The sequence below is a fragment of the Alligator sinensis genome, unplaced genomic scaffold (genome assembly GCF_000455745.1).
Source record: "Alligator sinensis unplaced genomic scaffold, ASM45574v1 scaffold879_1, whole genome shotgun sequence".
Taxonomy (NCBI): Eukaryota; Metazoa; Chordata; order Crocodylia; family Alligatoridae; genus Alligator; species Alligator sinensis.
In genome coordinates this window covers 1,487,981-1,503,677 of record NW_005842250.1, presented here as the reverse complement: position 1 = coordinate 1,503,677, position 15,697 = coordinate 1,487,981, and the positions used below count along the sequence as shown (strand labels likewise).

Sequence of the window (15,697 nt, the reverse complement as noted above, 5' to 3'; positions counted from 1 at the left end):
GGAATGCCTAGGGAATCCATTGTGCCAGTAAATGGTTCCTGCTCAGTTGAGATCAGGGCCTCATTGTGCCAGGTGCTCCATGTAGTAATGGGAGTTATATTTAGAGATGTTCCCTACCGGGAGGGAACTGGGAGATGGTCCATCAGTTAGGAAGCAGCTAGTTAGATAGATCAAGGGTCTGCAGAGGTTGCCTACTGCTCCACAATACAGTTCATTGTTTAGTTTTTGAATGCTTATGTTTGAGCACAGTAATCACTATGATGTGCACACTTAGTAAGAGAAGACGCTGCCCCACTCAAGGTCAGAGCCCCATTGCACAGGTCAGCGAAGCTGAAGACATTTCACGCTTCCAGGAAGGTTAAGGTGTTTTGCCACATGCCTACATGTCTTTTTGGAGCTGCTGGCAGACCAGTGTTCATTCTGCAGTGTTCATTCTGTTATATAAGGATCACCCAGTCTGTTCAATGTAAATAGCAGAGGGGAATTGTAAGCAGGGGATAGTGTATATGATGTTAGTAGATCTGCATGTGAATGAACCTCAGAAGTTATAATCTGTGTTACTTGGTCCTGTGAGAATGTGGTCTGTGATGCTGTTGGGACAGCTGGCATCTAAGTCCGTTGCAAGTTCTGATGCCTTGTTGAGAAGAGGACTTAAGTAGGCTATTGCTTGAGAGATGCCATTTGTGGTTGAAGGCCTGCTTATAAGCTAAGATAGGTTTGTCCCCCATGGCTACCTTGAGACGGTTATCCTTATCCAGAAGGGGCTGGAAGTCATTATTATGTATCTGAGGTGTTCAAGTTGGGCAATCTCCAGCTAAATTAGCTTTTGTGACCTCTTTTTATTTATATGCTTCCTTACTTGTAAGCCACTCCCAGCACTGCCCTCTTCCCCACCCTCTCCTCGCTTACTCCTTCCATACCTACCTTTTGTATTCAAATCTCTTTCCATTCTATACACTGCTCTGTGCATGTCCTTTCACAGCATGTGATGAAGTGAGCTTCAGCTCATGGTAACTTATGCTATATGCATCTCTAATTTATTTAGCCTATAAGGTGCAACTCTACTCTGCTTCTGCTTGACTTCAGACTAATACAGCTTGACTACCTCTCTCTGGTCATGTGGTACTAGCCACTGGTTTAAGCAGACGCCTAGCTTCCAAAGAGTCTGCTCTAACCAGTTCATCAATCCCTACCTTTCTAATGTAATGCATTACAAACAGGATAGCTCTTCACCTGGATGAGTCAGCACTGGCTATGGCCCTTCTCTGGGAAATCAGGGTTGGGGCTCTGATGTACTACTTTCCCTACCCCCATAGGCTACTGGTAAGAGGTGCGCAGGGGTACATGTGCACCCCCTCTGATGGGGTTGGTGCCCCCCCAATGGCCGACACTGATGCTGTCGGTAGGGCTGGTGCCCCCCCGACAGGGTCGGCAGCTTCCGCGGGTGCCCTCCCAGATTCAGGAGGCACCAATCACTCATGACTACCCCCCTGCTCCAAACTCCTATGCAAGAAGTGAGGACGTGGAGGAATATGTCTGCAGGTGCTAGTGGGAAAAGGTTTTATAGCAGGGACCCTGTTTGGTGTCCCAGGCAGGGAAGAAATAGAGCAGATAGGCTGATTCCTCAGCATCAGAACCACATAGCTGTCTGGCTGCATGTGGCACAGTGTGTTGCATAGCTGCATAAGCCTAAGCCTCACATTAGCTTTGCTGCATATATGAGGGCTTCAGAATTGGTGACAGTGATTGAAAAGCCATGGCAATCAGCTCTGTGGGCACCTGGGCGTATTCACCAGACCTTTCCCCTAGTTCAGCAGCTGCGCTTGCTTTTGGTTAAGGGAAGTCCATTGGCTCCTGATTTGATCCTGTGCAAACAGCCCCCCACCTCAACAGGACTCCCCTGCTTGAATTTAGAGTGATCATTCCCCCACCCAAAGCTGTCCTTAGGGGCAGAGCCTGGGGCATTTCTCTCGGCACAAAATTAATCATCTCCTCTGAAGCTTTTTCTGGCTCTTGTATAAGGTGACTGTAATGATAGAAGTTATAATTTAGAGAAACTCCCTTAAAAGATTGCAGAGGTTGGAAATTGGGAGATAGTCTCCAAGTCAAGTTAGCATGTAAGAGAGAGGGAGAAAAGGTCTGCAGAGGTTGTCTACTGCTCCACAAATAAAGTTCAAAGTTTAGTTCTAAAAGCAATCAGGACTTGTGGTAGAGGTGATATGTTTTATTAGATCAACTAGATTTTTGCAAAAAAAATTCTTCAGTTGCAAGCTTTAGGGTACATGCACCCTTCATCAGGCATCAGAGAAAAAGATTGTAAAAGTTATCCTGGGTATAAATTAAAGTTCATATTTCATAGGAGAGTTGAAAGTGTGATAAAATGTCCTGTTTGGAAAAGTTCATTTTTTATGCAGACTAGGCTCAGAAAAGTTGGAATGGTATGTTTACCTCAAAGTTGTTTGGTGGTAAGCAGGATGTATTCATATTTCCTTCTGGTTATAGTGTTTCATATTAATAGTTTAGTTCTACTCATTCACATATGCCTGTGTTTATTGAACCTGGTAATTACTACAGTGAGGGCCCCCAAGCTGACCACCATTCCTGGTGCATCTTTCCCATGCAGGAAAGAGCACATGTGCCCTGCCCTGCATGTGTGGCCCAGCACAGGACAGGAAATTGTGCACACCAGCCCTGTGCCAGTAGCTGAGGGCATCTTGGATCCCTGAGACACCCTTCCTGCCTTGTCTGTCTTTAAACAAGCAGCTTGTGAAGCAGACACTATACCATGTCTGTGGGTATAACACAGCCATGTATGTGGCTATAACAGGAAACCTACGGTTCCCATTACTGAGAGAGAAAATGAAGGCAAGCTGCACTCAGGTAGTAAAGAGGAGGGCCTAGCTATAGAGTGATAGGAGGCCAGAGTCCTTTAAATGTGAAGTAGCACAGGAGAGTAACCTGGGGAAGCAGCAAGAGAACAACTGCTGCTATAGGTCATCCTGCAGGCTGGTAAGCTAAGCATGTTAGAGAGCACCTGCAGGCTTCCTAAGGAGTCACATGACTGGATGGGGGCAGGGCTCTGGGGCATATAAACCAAAGACAGCCAGAGCAAACAGTTTGGCCCTGGAAGCTGAAGGGAAAGGAGCTCTATGGGGAGCTGCCTGCTGCTGATGGACTGTGAGCATGCTATGCCCGGAGACAGAATGTGAAGGGGGTGGGGGCTAGTGGCAGATGAAGGCCCAAGGCTGGGGAGCAGTTTTCAGTATACAGCCTGGGATGTGGGGGGAGGCAAAGGTTTAGTTATAGCCAGAGTGCTTATATTTTTGGTTTGGGTTGTGACCAGGGGTTTTGGGTGGGACTAGAAAGGGGTGGCTTAGAGGTCCCATTAGTGCCTGAGGGGCCTGTGACTGCCTTGAGCTCTGCCAGGGATTAAGCTCAAGGTACATACAGGAGCCAGGGAGCCCAGAGTTTCTCTGGAGGGGCAGAAACAGGTCTAGATAGCCCACAGCTTAGAGGGGTGAGAACAAGGACCAGGGAGCCCACAGCCTGAGACAGTATCGCGCAACCTATGGCAAAGCTATTTGAGGACTCATGGCACTTGGGAGGAGTCCTAGAAGACTGGAAGAGGGCCAAATGTGGTGCCTATTTTCAAGAAAGGGAGAGAGGAGGACCCAGGGGAAGTACAGGCCAGTCAGTTTGACTGCAATCCTTGGTAAAATCCTGGAAAAAATTATCAAAGAATCCATTATAGATAGGCTAACAGAAGGCAGGATTCCAAAGGACAGCCAACATGGCTTTGTTGCAGGCAGGTCATGCCTGACCAACCACATGTCCATCTACAATCAGGTAACTCGCCACCTGGATAAGGGAAATGACGTTGATGTCACATACTTGGACTTCAGAAAGGCCTTTGACTTGGTTTCTCATGATGTCTTCTTGGTAAAATTGGGAAAATGCTGCCTTGACTACTTTACAGTTTGGTGGCTAGGTAACTGGCTCTGAGGTAGGACCCAGAGAGTATTAATAGACGGAACTGAGTCTACATGGTGAAAAGTGACCAGTGGCGTCCCTCAGGTTTCAGTGCTTGAACCAGTGCTTTTCAATATGTTCATCAATGTTTTCACAGATTCATAGATTATGAGGCTGGAAGGGACCTCGGAAGATCATCGAGTCCAGCCCCCAACTGGGGTCAGGTGACCCCAGCAAGGTGACTGTCCAGTCTCCTCTTGAAGATTTCCAGTGTAGGTGATTGCACCACCTCTGGAGGGAGATCATTCCACAGTCTGGACACTCTAGCTATGAAGAAGTTTTTCCTAATGTTGAGCCTGAAACGGTCTTCTAGAAGTTTGTGAGCATTACTCCTGATTTTCCCCAAGGGTGCCCTGGTGAACGGTTGTTCACCGAGCCATTGATTTATGTCCCTGGTGTAGTGGTAAGCTGCTACCAAGTTCCCTCTCAGCCTTCTCTTTTTCAGGCTGAAGAGTCCCAGGTCCCTCAGCCTTTCCTTGTATGGCTAGCTGTGCAAGTCTCTGATCGTATGGACGGCCCTTCTCTGGACTCTCTCGAGCTTTATCATGCCCCTGTTAAAGTGCGGGGCCCAGAATTGGACACCGTACTCCAGCTGTGGTCTCACCAAAGCTGAGTAGAGTGGAAGAATCACTTCCTTGGTTTTGCTGGAGATGCATTGATTGATGCATGCCAGAGTATTATTTGCCCTGCTGGCTACAGCGTCGTACTGCCATCTGATGTTCATACTGTGGTCTATTATTACCCCCAGGTCCCTTTCATTCGTAGTGCTGGTCAGATTGGCATTGCCAAGCCTGTAGGTGTGTAGGGGATTGTTTGTCCCCAGGTGGAGCACTTTACATTTCTTGACGTTGAATTTCATCTGGTTCCAATACACCCAACTTGCCAGACTGTCTAGATCCGCCTGTATCTACAGCCTATCTTCAAATGTGAACATGCTTCCCCATAACTTGGTGTCGTCTGTGAACTCAGCCATTGAGCTCATCACCCCTGTATCCAAATCATTGATAAAGATGTTGAAAATCACTGGACCAAGCACCGACCCCTGAAGAAGGCACTCCTTCTCCATTCTTCAGGAATTTTTCTCCTAAGATTTTGCTGAGGAAAGTGATAACCACCTTTGTCCAGCTCAGAGTTACTCAGGATGCACACCAAGATAAGGGCTTCTATTTCTACTTCCCATCTCTCCATATCTCTCAGCCTTTACCAGTGCCTGGCACTGATGTCAACCTGCTGCAGACATCTAGGATTACATATTCAGAGATAAATGAACATCTTGGGTCACACAACAGACATCCTTGTTCTTTCCAAGCCTCCACTGAGCCCATCCTGGAATCTGAGCACACAAAAGCTTACCTGCCCCAGGATAGGTTCTAGACCAGGGGTGGGCAAAATACAGCCCGTGGACTGGCTTCAGCCCACCAGGCCATTCTATCCAGCCCGTGGGGCCTCTAAAAAATTTAGAAAATATTTATCTGCTCTTGGCTGCCAGTCAAAGATGACAGGAGCCAGGGGCAGTAGGACCCAGGGGAAGACAGTGGCAGAATTATTCATAGATTCATAGGGATGCCGCCGCCCCAGCCACGCTCACCCCCAGCTACTCCCCTGCCTTCCTGCCCCAACACTTCCAGCACCAGGTGGCTCCAAGCTACATGGCTGGACCACGGGAACACGGGCCTGCACCATTACCTCAGGGTGTGTGTATGTGTCTGTGTGTTCATAGGGTGAGTGCCACACCCCCCCCCACCATACACATGCACCCATACCCCACCTCGCATTACCATACACACAGACCCCCACACCCACATCCCCTCACACACCCCAGTTACCCCCCACACACAGCCCCCCGCAAACCCCATACCCACACACCCCACATATTCACACCCACATGCTCCCTCACCCCACACACCCACAGCCCCCCACAATATACAGGAATAGGACTTCATTTTAAGCTATTATATACAATCACCTTTATGTATACTACACAAACACATGTAAACCAGAACAAAAATATTTTTTTAAATCAAATTAATGAATGTTTTAGATGTTTGCTTTTTAGAATATAATTTGGTATTTTCCTGGTTCCAAGATGGCAAATCCCCTCACTGAAAGGAGTACTTCTCGGGGTAAGGGCAGGGGCTTCTGGTGGCAAAGGTCAGGGGTTAGGGGGCGGGACTTCTAGTTGCAAGATAGCGACCAGGGAGCAGGTAACCTGTCAAAGGGCGGGGATACCCATGTGGCCTTTGACAGCTTGCCAAAACTGGGTAAGTGGTCCTCCACCCAAAATAATTGCCTGCCCCTATTCAAGACTAATTTCATCCCTAGGGAGGTCAGATAAGATGCAGCCACAGGGATGCTGATATTCCTTTTGATATCCCTCAGTTCTCCATCACAGTCTTGCTATACCTGTAGGATCTCCTCCACTGAAAACCCAATTCTCTCCTCCTGGCAGTGGGGATGTCAGCTGATGTCCTTCTCCAAGGTAAGAAACCATGAACTTTTTTACGATGAAGTAAAATAAAGTGATGAATCTTGATCTGTGCAAAAGATAGGACTAGGTGGCCTTTGAGATCCCTTTCAGCCCTGTGATGCTAAGATAGTAAATACAGAAGATCCTCAATCCTGGCTACTCCAAAATCTCTTACTCCTAAGGGCTTCTCTCAAATATTGGATGATCTCCTTCACCTGAAGCAAGCAGGCCTCATTTATTTTGTCAGTGAGAGTTCACCTGGCTGCCATGTTACCTGTCACTCACCTATCCAAATATATATAGCATTCTCACACCTTATAGTTGCCAAGGGTTCATTCCATGTTTATCCATATCCATCAAGTCGTCACATTCTGCCATCAGGATAGTCCAGTCTGATTTGCAGGACCACTGTCTGAATACGTGAAGGACTTGTCCCTTCATCACCTGTCCCTCAGCTCTTTGATCTTGGTGGCTGCCAGCTCAGCTAATACAACTGAAGCCCTTATGGCTCAGCAGCTGTACAGTGCCTCACAACGATAAGAAGTTGGTCATGACATCACAAATTCCTGTCCTGAGCATCTTCTGACCTCAGACTGTACAATTCAAACAACCTGCCCATTTCTTTGTCAAGCTCTATTCCCAGCTGTTGGCCAGTGATAGCAAATGAATTTTGATGCTGATAAATGCAAAGTAATGCATAGCAGAGTGAACATTTGAACTAACCATACTTCTTACAGGATTCTAAATGAACTGTGTGATCTCGGGGACAGGCCTGGATATCACTGTGAACTTCTCAATGGAACCCCCAAATTATACTATCTATGCCTACTGCCAGATTTTGGTACCTTTCTCTTGGGCAGCTGGGGCTAGCCATAGTCAGAATCAGGAATAAGGCTTAATCCAGCTTCCAGTTGGCTAGGGCTCCTCTTGGACTCTCCTTTTTCAGGCCTGGGAATGGCTAATATGTCACATAAGTAGGATCCATATGGGCAGAACTTGCAGAAGAGTGAATTATTATTTTCCTATAAGGATTATGGCTCTAAGACATTTGGCTGTGTGCATCCTGACTTACCCTCTTTTTCTGGTACTTGAGTCCAGGATATGCAAGCTGCCTACGCAGGGCCAGCAGACACTGTGGACAAAGTGTTACAAACCTAAATGCACAAGGCATACACACAGTGACAAGGATCCAAAGAGACAGATATTCATGGTAACTGTGAGCCATAGGGTTAGTACCAGTTCTTTCCATCCCACATACTGACTTGTGGGTCCTATATGGAAGGTGAGAAAACATTCACCTGAGCACTTGTAGGAGACTGGTAATTATTTTTTCCTTGTCTCTCCATTACAGTAGAACTTCTCTGCCCAGGCTGACCTAAGCCAAAAAGCAAAGGACAGAAAAGATGTAGTTTGTCTCTGTCAGACCCTAAAAGTAACAACTGGATTGTAGCAGCTGTAGCTCCAGAGCCAGCATCAGCAAGAACCCCAAGCTAGGGCTTCATAGGCTCCTCTAATGCTGGATGGTGAACTTGGATACCTCAGACTGTGTGGAGACCTGCAGCCTTTAGGATGAAAGCAGCATTTTAATCTTCTAGCAGCACCATAGTTTAGCAAACAGGAAAAGGGGAACTTTATCTGCTCTTGAATGGCAACACAGTATTTGGGAACCAGTACAAGCTGGGATATGCCATGAAAATCAGGCCTTGTTAGAACCTCACTGGTATAATGATAGAAGTTGTAATTTAGAGACACTCCCTCACTTAGACTCCAGAAGTTGGGAATTGGGAGATGTTCCTTCAGCTAGGGTAGTTAGACAGATAAAGGGTTTGTAGTGGCTGCCTACTGCTCCATAATAAAGTTTAGGTCTTCTCATTCATGTATGCCTATGTTTATTGAACCCAGCAATCATCACTAATGGTGTTAGAAGTGGTGAATGAGACAGAACCTGAAGGAATTTGAGATTCTAATGGAATAAGAAGTTGGAATCTGAGAGCAAGTGGAGCAACACTGCTGTGTGGAAGGACAAGGACCACTACTGTAAGTGATCTTCCTGCACGGTTATATCCTAAGGACAGTTGGTTATGGAAGTATTGCAACCTCCACCTGATGCTCTACTGTCAGAGAATATAGCAGAGAACTGGAGGGTGTTCAGACAAAGTTTGAGTGTTACCTAGCAGCCACAGGGGCAGAAGAGAAAAATGACAAAGCAAAATCCTCAGTTTTCTTGCATACTGTGGGGCAAGAAGCCCTGGCTCTTTATAACACCTTTACCTTTGTGAGAGGCCAAAATAGGCAATGGAGTGTAATACTGTCCACTGCATGCCAAAAAAGAAAGACTCTTGAAAGATACTGATTTTTATGTACAAACACACAAGAGAACAAAATATAGATCACTTTTTACTGAATTTAAGAGAATGAATGAGAACTGTGCTTTTGGGAACGTGACAGAATCTCTGATTAGAGACAGATTTTTTGTGGCATTGCACAAGACAGACTACTGCATGAAAGAGATTTGTATCTAGAAAAAGATTATCCTAATATGCAGGGCAGCAGAAATTGTGAAGGCCTAGGCTACAGTGCTGAATGCATCAAAAGAGGTCATACATGTAATGTGCATGAATGAATATGACCAAAAAAAGCCACTTCACAGGTTGAAATTTTCCATTGGCAAGAATGCTAAGGGGGAGAGAGCAACCAAGTAGATGTTCACCAAGTGCAGAAGGCAACATGGCCCTAAACATGGTGTTGCATTTGGAAAGCTCTCCTTTAACTGTAACAAGAGAAACCATTTTGCCAGGTGTTGCAGATCCCAGAAAAAATATCTCAAGTGCATATAGCTGAGAGCTTACAACGATCATTTTATATAGATCTGGTAGAACCAAGCACAATTAATGAGAGGGACTGGCTTTCACCAGTGAAAGTGCAAGGAACAATCATAGGCAGACAAGGTTCTTTGGGTAAATGTGGTTCTTTGATTAGACCAACTAAATAGTTGGAAAAATTGTTCTTTGCAAGCTTCTGGGTACAAACACCCTTCTTTGTATCCAACACCTTGGAAAGAATTTTTCCAACTATTTAGTTGGTCTAATAAAATATCTCACATTTACTCAAAGAACCTTGTCTGCCTATGTCTTTAGACCAGTGGTGTCCAACCTTTTAAAGTTGGAGATCACCTTTGGAATTTAAAAGGAACCCAAGATCTATCCCCCCTGCCCAACAGATAGGTCTTTGAGGAGGGAAGCAGGGAGGGGAAAGGGCTGGAGTGGGGAGGCGCAGATTGAGGCCCCAGCCCTAGCCCCACTCCCTCCCTCACCACTGGGGCCTTGATCTGCCCCCTCCCCAACCGGTGGTGAGGTAGGGAGTGAGGCAGGGATAGGGGCAAGCCCTGCACAGCTGGAGCGGGGCAGGGTGGGGGATGGAGCTGTGAGCGGCTTGTCTGAGGGGTGCGGGGAGGGGGGAACCTGCAGCCCGGGAGGGCAAGGTGAGTACGTGCCCCCAGATCTGCATGTGGGGTGGGCTGTGGCCAGAGTGGCGCTGTGCCCTTCCCAGCAGAAGTGCTTTGTCATGCTGTGCTTGGGCCAGGTGGTGGTGGTGCTGGCAGCAGGGGTTGGGGGGCTACCATGAATTTTGGGGTGGCTGTAGGCCTCCCCTCCCCCATGGCACCTCTCCCAGGACCGTTACCACTGCCCAGCCCAAGTGCAGTGCAACCAAACATCCCCATCGGAAATAGTGCGGCACCATCCCGCCCCCAGCCCACCCTGCTCCACCCTGCGTGCAGATCTGGGTGCACCCACCTTCTCCCCCATGGCCTCCAAGGCTGCATGCTCCCCCCTCCCTGCACTTCCCAGATGAGCCGCTTGCAGCTCCATCACCTGCCCCACCCCAGTTGTGCAGGGCTTGCCCCTGCCCTTGCTCCACACCCTGCCTCACAGCTGCTGCAGCTGCCCATACTGCCCCATGTTTGGGGGTGGCACATATCCCCCGATCTGTGCGCGGCAGATGCATGTGGCATCGGGTCGCTCCCAGGTCAGCTGCAGCAGGGCTCAGGGCGCAAAGCCCAGCCTGCAATGGCAGTCCCTCTACAAATGGGGGGACACGTGCCCCCTGGAGCCTCCGCTGGGTTGCAAACAGCGGCGAGAGCTCCTCTCCACCCCTGACGAGCCGCCCAAGCTTGATCCTCCCACCACCTATCTGAGGCCCTACTCACTTTACGGGCCTCTACTGTACTCTGTCCCTCACCATGGGAGCCTCGATCTGGCTCCTGCCCCTTCCCTTCCTGTACCAGCTGATCTGCTGGGCTGGGGAGGGCACGTGCACGCATGCACACACACGCTCAGCCCCCCCTAGCCCAGGATCGACTTCAAGAGGCTCCAGGATTGATCTGTCGATCCTGATTGACTGGGTTGGTGACCACTGCTTTAGACCAGCACAGCTACAACCAACACTCCAGGAACAATCATTTCATTTAAATTGGACACGGAAGCTCAGGTTATTATTTTACCAGATCATGAATCTAGAGAATGTAAATTGAGACCAAAAGTGAGTCCAACAAATAACAAAATAACTGAGAGTTTAAAACAGAGCACACAAACTCCCATTTACTAAAGCAGGCAGGGAGGTGACAACAATTTTGGGTTTCGCAGCTTATGAAAAAATGATTATAGTTACGTGTGTGTTTGCAGTGCAAGACACAACATTCATGCCTCCTAATGAACCTCCTGGTTGTCATGGCCCAAATCTGGATAGTTTTCTTAGGATGAAACCAACTATTCCAGAGTACAAGAAGCAATCATGTTCCTATGGGAATAAATGTATCTATGGACACAAACACAAATACCATCATGCAGAAAGAGGAAAAACGCCTCAGCGGTCTGTAGCTAATGTACTTGGTGCTATGTGTAGAAGTGCAGCTGCCAAAAGTGCAAGTCAGTCAGATACTAGTATAAGGACTCAAGTCTATCAAGACTTGGAAGAAAAGCTTTCCACCAAAAGCAAATTGGAAACTGGATCTGATACTGTGTTTGTCTGGGAACAAAATGAAACCTAACTAACAGAGAATTGCTCAAAGAGCTGCAGAAAAGGGGAAATAGGGAAGTGAGCAGTAAAGACTCATTTCAGTGATGTACTAATAACCTCTCCTCTGTAGATGGGTGTTAAACAATTTATGTGTTAATTGATTTTTTAAAATTATTGTTCAGTGGGAAGATGTAATGGTAGAAGTTATAGTTTAGAGACACTCCCTTATTTAGAAAACTACAGAAGCTGGGAGTTGGGAGATGGCCCTCAGTCAGGGTAGAGAGAGACAGAGGTTACCTACTGCTCCACAATAAAGTTTAGTTCTCATTCCTGTATGCCTTTGTTTATTGAACTTGGTGATCATTACAGCTAGTATCTTTGAAGCTGGGTAAAGTACCTTTCTATAGAAATGCTGGATGGAGTGTGTGGAGACAGATCTCACCACCTTCCTGACATGAATGCCAGCTCTAAAGCAGGGATGGGCAGCCTCTGTGGCACACAGCAGATTGGGGAAGGAGCAGGCAGCACAGTGGGGGATAGGACAGGGAGCAGAAAGCTGAGCATCAGATTTGGTGGGGAGCAGAAAACAGAGCAGCAGATTTCCTTGTTCTCCTTAGTCAGGGAACATAAAATACAGCAGGAGATCAGGCAGGGGAAGGGGATTGGATTGGCACTCAGGAGGGTGTGAGGCTTAGGTTGGGACACACCTCTCAAGAAATTTGCCTCCCCGTTACTCTAAAGCATTTCATAGTGCTTTCACAGGGAGCTAAGAAGTTCACCTGCTTTTGAGAAGGCTTCTTAGGTCACATGGCTCTAATTCTTTCTGCCAGCCTCTAAAAAGCCCTTCTTTATTCCTTTCTGTGTTGTCTTGTTCATTTGCTGTTATGTGTTATGTTTTTTAAATGTTGTAACTTTGTGTGCCTACCCAGGCACCATGTTTACTTTTAGTTTGGTCCCTGGTCAGAACATTAGTTACCATAGATTCATAGATTGTAAGGCTGGAAGGAACCTCAGAAGATCATAGAGTCCAGCCCCCTGCACCAGGCAGGAAAGACCCCAGCCAGGTGACTGTCCAGTCTCCTCTTGAAGATTTCTAGGGTAGGCGATTGCATCACCTCTGGAGGGAGCTTATTCCATAGTCAGGATAGTCTTTCCTAATGTTGAGCCTGAAACGGTCTTCCAGGAGTTTATGGCCATTACTCCTGGCTTTCCCCAAGGGTGCCCTGTTGAACAGTTGTTCTCTGAGCCCTTGATGTATTCCCTTGATGTAGTGGTAAGCTGCTACCAAGTCCCCTCTCAGACTTCTTTTTTATGGACTGAAGAGTCCCAGGTCCCTCAGCCTTTCCTTGTATGGCTTGCCGGGCAAGTCTCTTATCATATGGGTGGCCTTCTCTCAAACCTTACCACATCTTTGTTAAAGTGTGGCATCCAGAACTGGGCACAGTACTCCAGTTGGGGTTTTGCCAATGCAGTCCTCCAGTTGGGGTCACTTCCTTGGTTTTGCTGGAGATGCATCCGTTGATGCATGCCAGAATATTATTTGTCCTGCTGGCTACAGCATTGCACTGCCGGCTCATATTCATACTGTGGTCTATTGTTACCCCCAGGTCCCTTTCATTCGTGGTTCTAGTCAGTTTGGTGCTGCCAAGTATGTAGGTGTGTAGGGGGTTGTTCATCCCCAGGGGGAGCACTTTACATTTCTCAATGTTGAACTTCATCTGGTTCTGACTCACCCAACTTGACAGCCTGTCCAGATCTGCCTGTATCTGTGACCTACCTTCAGGTGTGACCACGCTTCCCCATAACTTGGTGTTATCCACAGACTTGGCCAGTGAGCTCTTCACCCCAACATCCAAATCATTGATGAAGAAGTTGAAAAGTACTGGACCAAGCACCGACCCCTGCGGGACACCACTTCCCACTTCTCGCCAGGATGACACATATTCGTTCATTAGGACTCTCTGGGTCCTACCCCGTAGCCAGGTTCATTCCCACCTAACTGTCTTGCAGTTAAGCCCACAATCCTCCAATTTTCTCACAAGAACCTCATGGGATACCAGATCAAAGGCTTTTTGGAAGTCAAGGTATACAATGTCAACCTCCTCTCTCATCCAGGTGGCGAGTTGCCTGATTGTAAAAGGAGATGAGGTTGGTAAGACAGGACTTGCCCACAACAAAGCCATGCTGGCTGTCATTCAGAATCCCACCTTCTGGAAGCCTATTGCACATAGACTCCTTAATGAATTTTTCCAGGACTTTCCCTGGGATAGAAATTAGGCTAATTGGCCTATAGTTACCCAGGTCCTCCCTTTTCCCCTTTTTGAAGATGGGCACAATATTGGCCATCTTCCAGTCCTCAGGGACCTCTCTGGAGCGCCACAAATTTTGGAAGAGTTTTGCCAGGGGCTCTGTGATGACTTTGGGCAGCTCCTTCAGCACTCTTAGATGGAGTTCATCTGGTCCTGCTGACTTATGTATGTCTAATTTCTTTAATTGATCACATACCAGTTCTACAGCAATAGTAGGAAGGCAGTCATTCCTGCCCTGTTCCTTCTGTACCCCATCTGGCATGATTTTTCCCTTGGCCTGGTGAAATACTGAAGCAAAGTAGTAATTCAGGAGTTCAGTTTTCTCCTGAGTGCTGGTAACCAGCTGTCCTGACTTCTTGAGCACTGGCCCCACACTTCTATTTGTTTTCCTCCTATGCACCTAAAGAAGGACTTCTTGTTCTTGATTCCTGTTGCTAATCTAAGCTCAATAGCCTTTCTAATTTGTTCCCTACAAGCATGGGCCATTGTTGTATAGTTCTCCTTGAGGCCTGTCCCTGCTTCCATTGTTTGTATGCCTCTTTCTTCTTTCTTAGGAGGACCATGATCTCCCTGTTTAGCCAAGAGGGCTTCCCAGCCCTTCTGGTACCTTTCCTCCACGTAGGAATGGACTTCCTTTGTGCTTCCAGGATCATGTCCTTAAGGAACGACCACTCTTCATACACTCCTTTTGCCTTCAGTCCCTGGTCCCGCAGCGCTACCCCTACTAAGTGACCTGAGCTTGCTGAAATTTGCATTTTTGAAGTCCAAGTCTTCAACCCTGCTATCAGATTTGCCTGTCTTGCGACAGACAGTGAACGTGATGGTTTCATGGTTACTGTTGCCTGGGCTACCCTCTGTATTTAAGTCGGTCACCAGGTCGTCTCCTTTGACCAGGACCAAGTCTAGGCGAGCATTACGTCTGGGTGGCCCATGCACCTCCTGAGCCAGGAAGAGCTCTTTGATGCAGGTCAGGAAGGAATGCAACCGGTCCAACTTGGCTGAGTGTTCCTTCCAAGAGATGTCCAGATAATTGGAGTCGCCCATGATGACCATGTCCCATGCACGTGGGACCTCTGCCAGTTCTCAGGTGAACTGTAGCTCAAGTTCCTCACCCTGGTTTGGTGGCCTGTAGTATACACCTACAGATAGGTCCCTCTCTCCACGCCCCCTCCAGCTTGACCTCTCCCTCCCCTCCCAAGAAGACTTGGCCCAAGATATGTGAATCTGTCTCCTGTCCCTCTCCTGGTGAAAAAGAGTCAGGAGTCAGTGTTGCCCTTTCTGACTGAGATAACCAAACTCATTCAAGGGGAAGAGTTTTCTCACACCTACTCCACTAACAGCAAAGCAGTCCATCTTGGCTTCATCAGGGGTCCTAGTTTCAGGAAATGTACTGAAATTATATAACTCCTTCCTAGAGAGATATACCCCTTCTACAAGACACATCATTAAGATAATCTCGTCTCACTCTAGGTCTGATTAGCATTTATGTGTAGCCACAAGGAGGACTGATGAGAACATAGGCTTATGTGCCAGCAAAATGCAGAGGATACACAACTCTTATCTCTCTTTTATAATATATGACCATAAATGTTGCCCAGAAGTTCTGCAGCCTCCTAATGCAACCTGCTTACTCTGCAACCAACATATTTCATCTTTAGAAGAACTAGCAGCCACATTACCATCTCCTCTGGCTGAAGGTGTATGCCCACAATTGGTGAAGTCAGTCCACAGTTTTGAAGTACTTTAGATTCCTTGCTTCTGCAGAGTTCAAATAGAAGGACCTAAATGTAACTCATCCTACCTTCTATGGCTAACTTAAAGGATCCTGCCCCACCCTGGCATACAGTGACCCAGTCTCATAAATACACATGCTTCT

At 47.3% G+C, this 15,697-nt stretch overlaps 1 long non-coding RNA gene across 1 annotated transcript in view; it reads left to right on the top strand.

Annotated features, from left to right (window-relative positions):
- The first annotated feature begins 6,222 nt into the window (after window positions 1–6,222).
- Window positions 6,223–15,697, top strand: part of LOC112550914 — a 10,140-nt gene continuing 665 nt past the window's right edge. The window contains exons 1-2 of the long non-coding RNA XR_003094986.1: window positions 6,223–6,508; window positions 8,399–8,533. This is a non-coding gene — a long non-coding RNA (uncharacterized LOC112550914). The remainder of the gene's footprint in view (window positions 6,509–8,398; window positions 8,534–15,697) is intronic.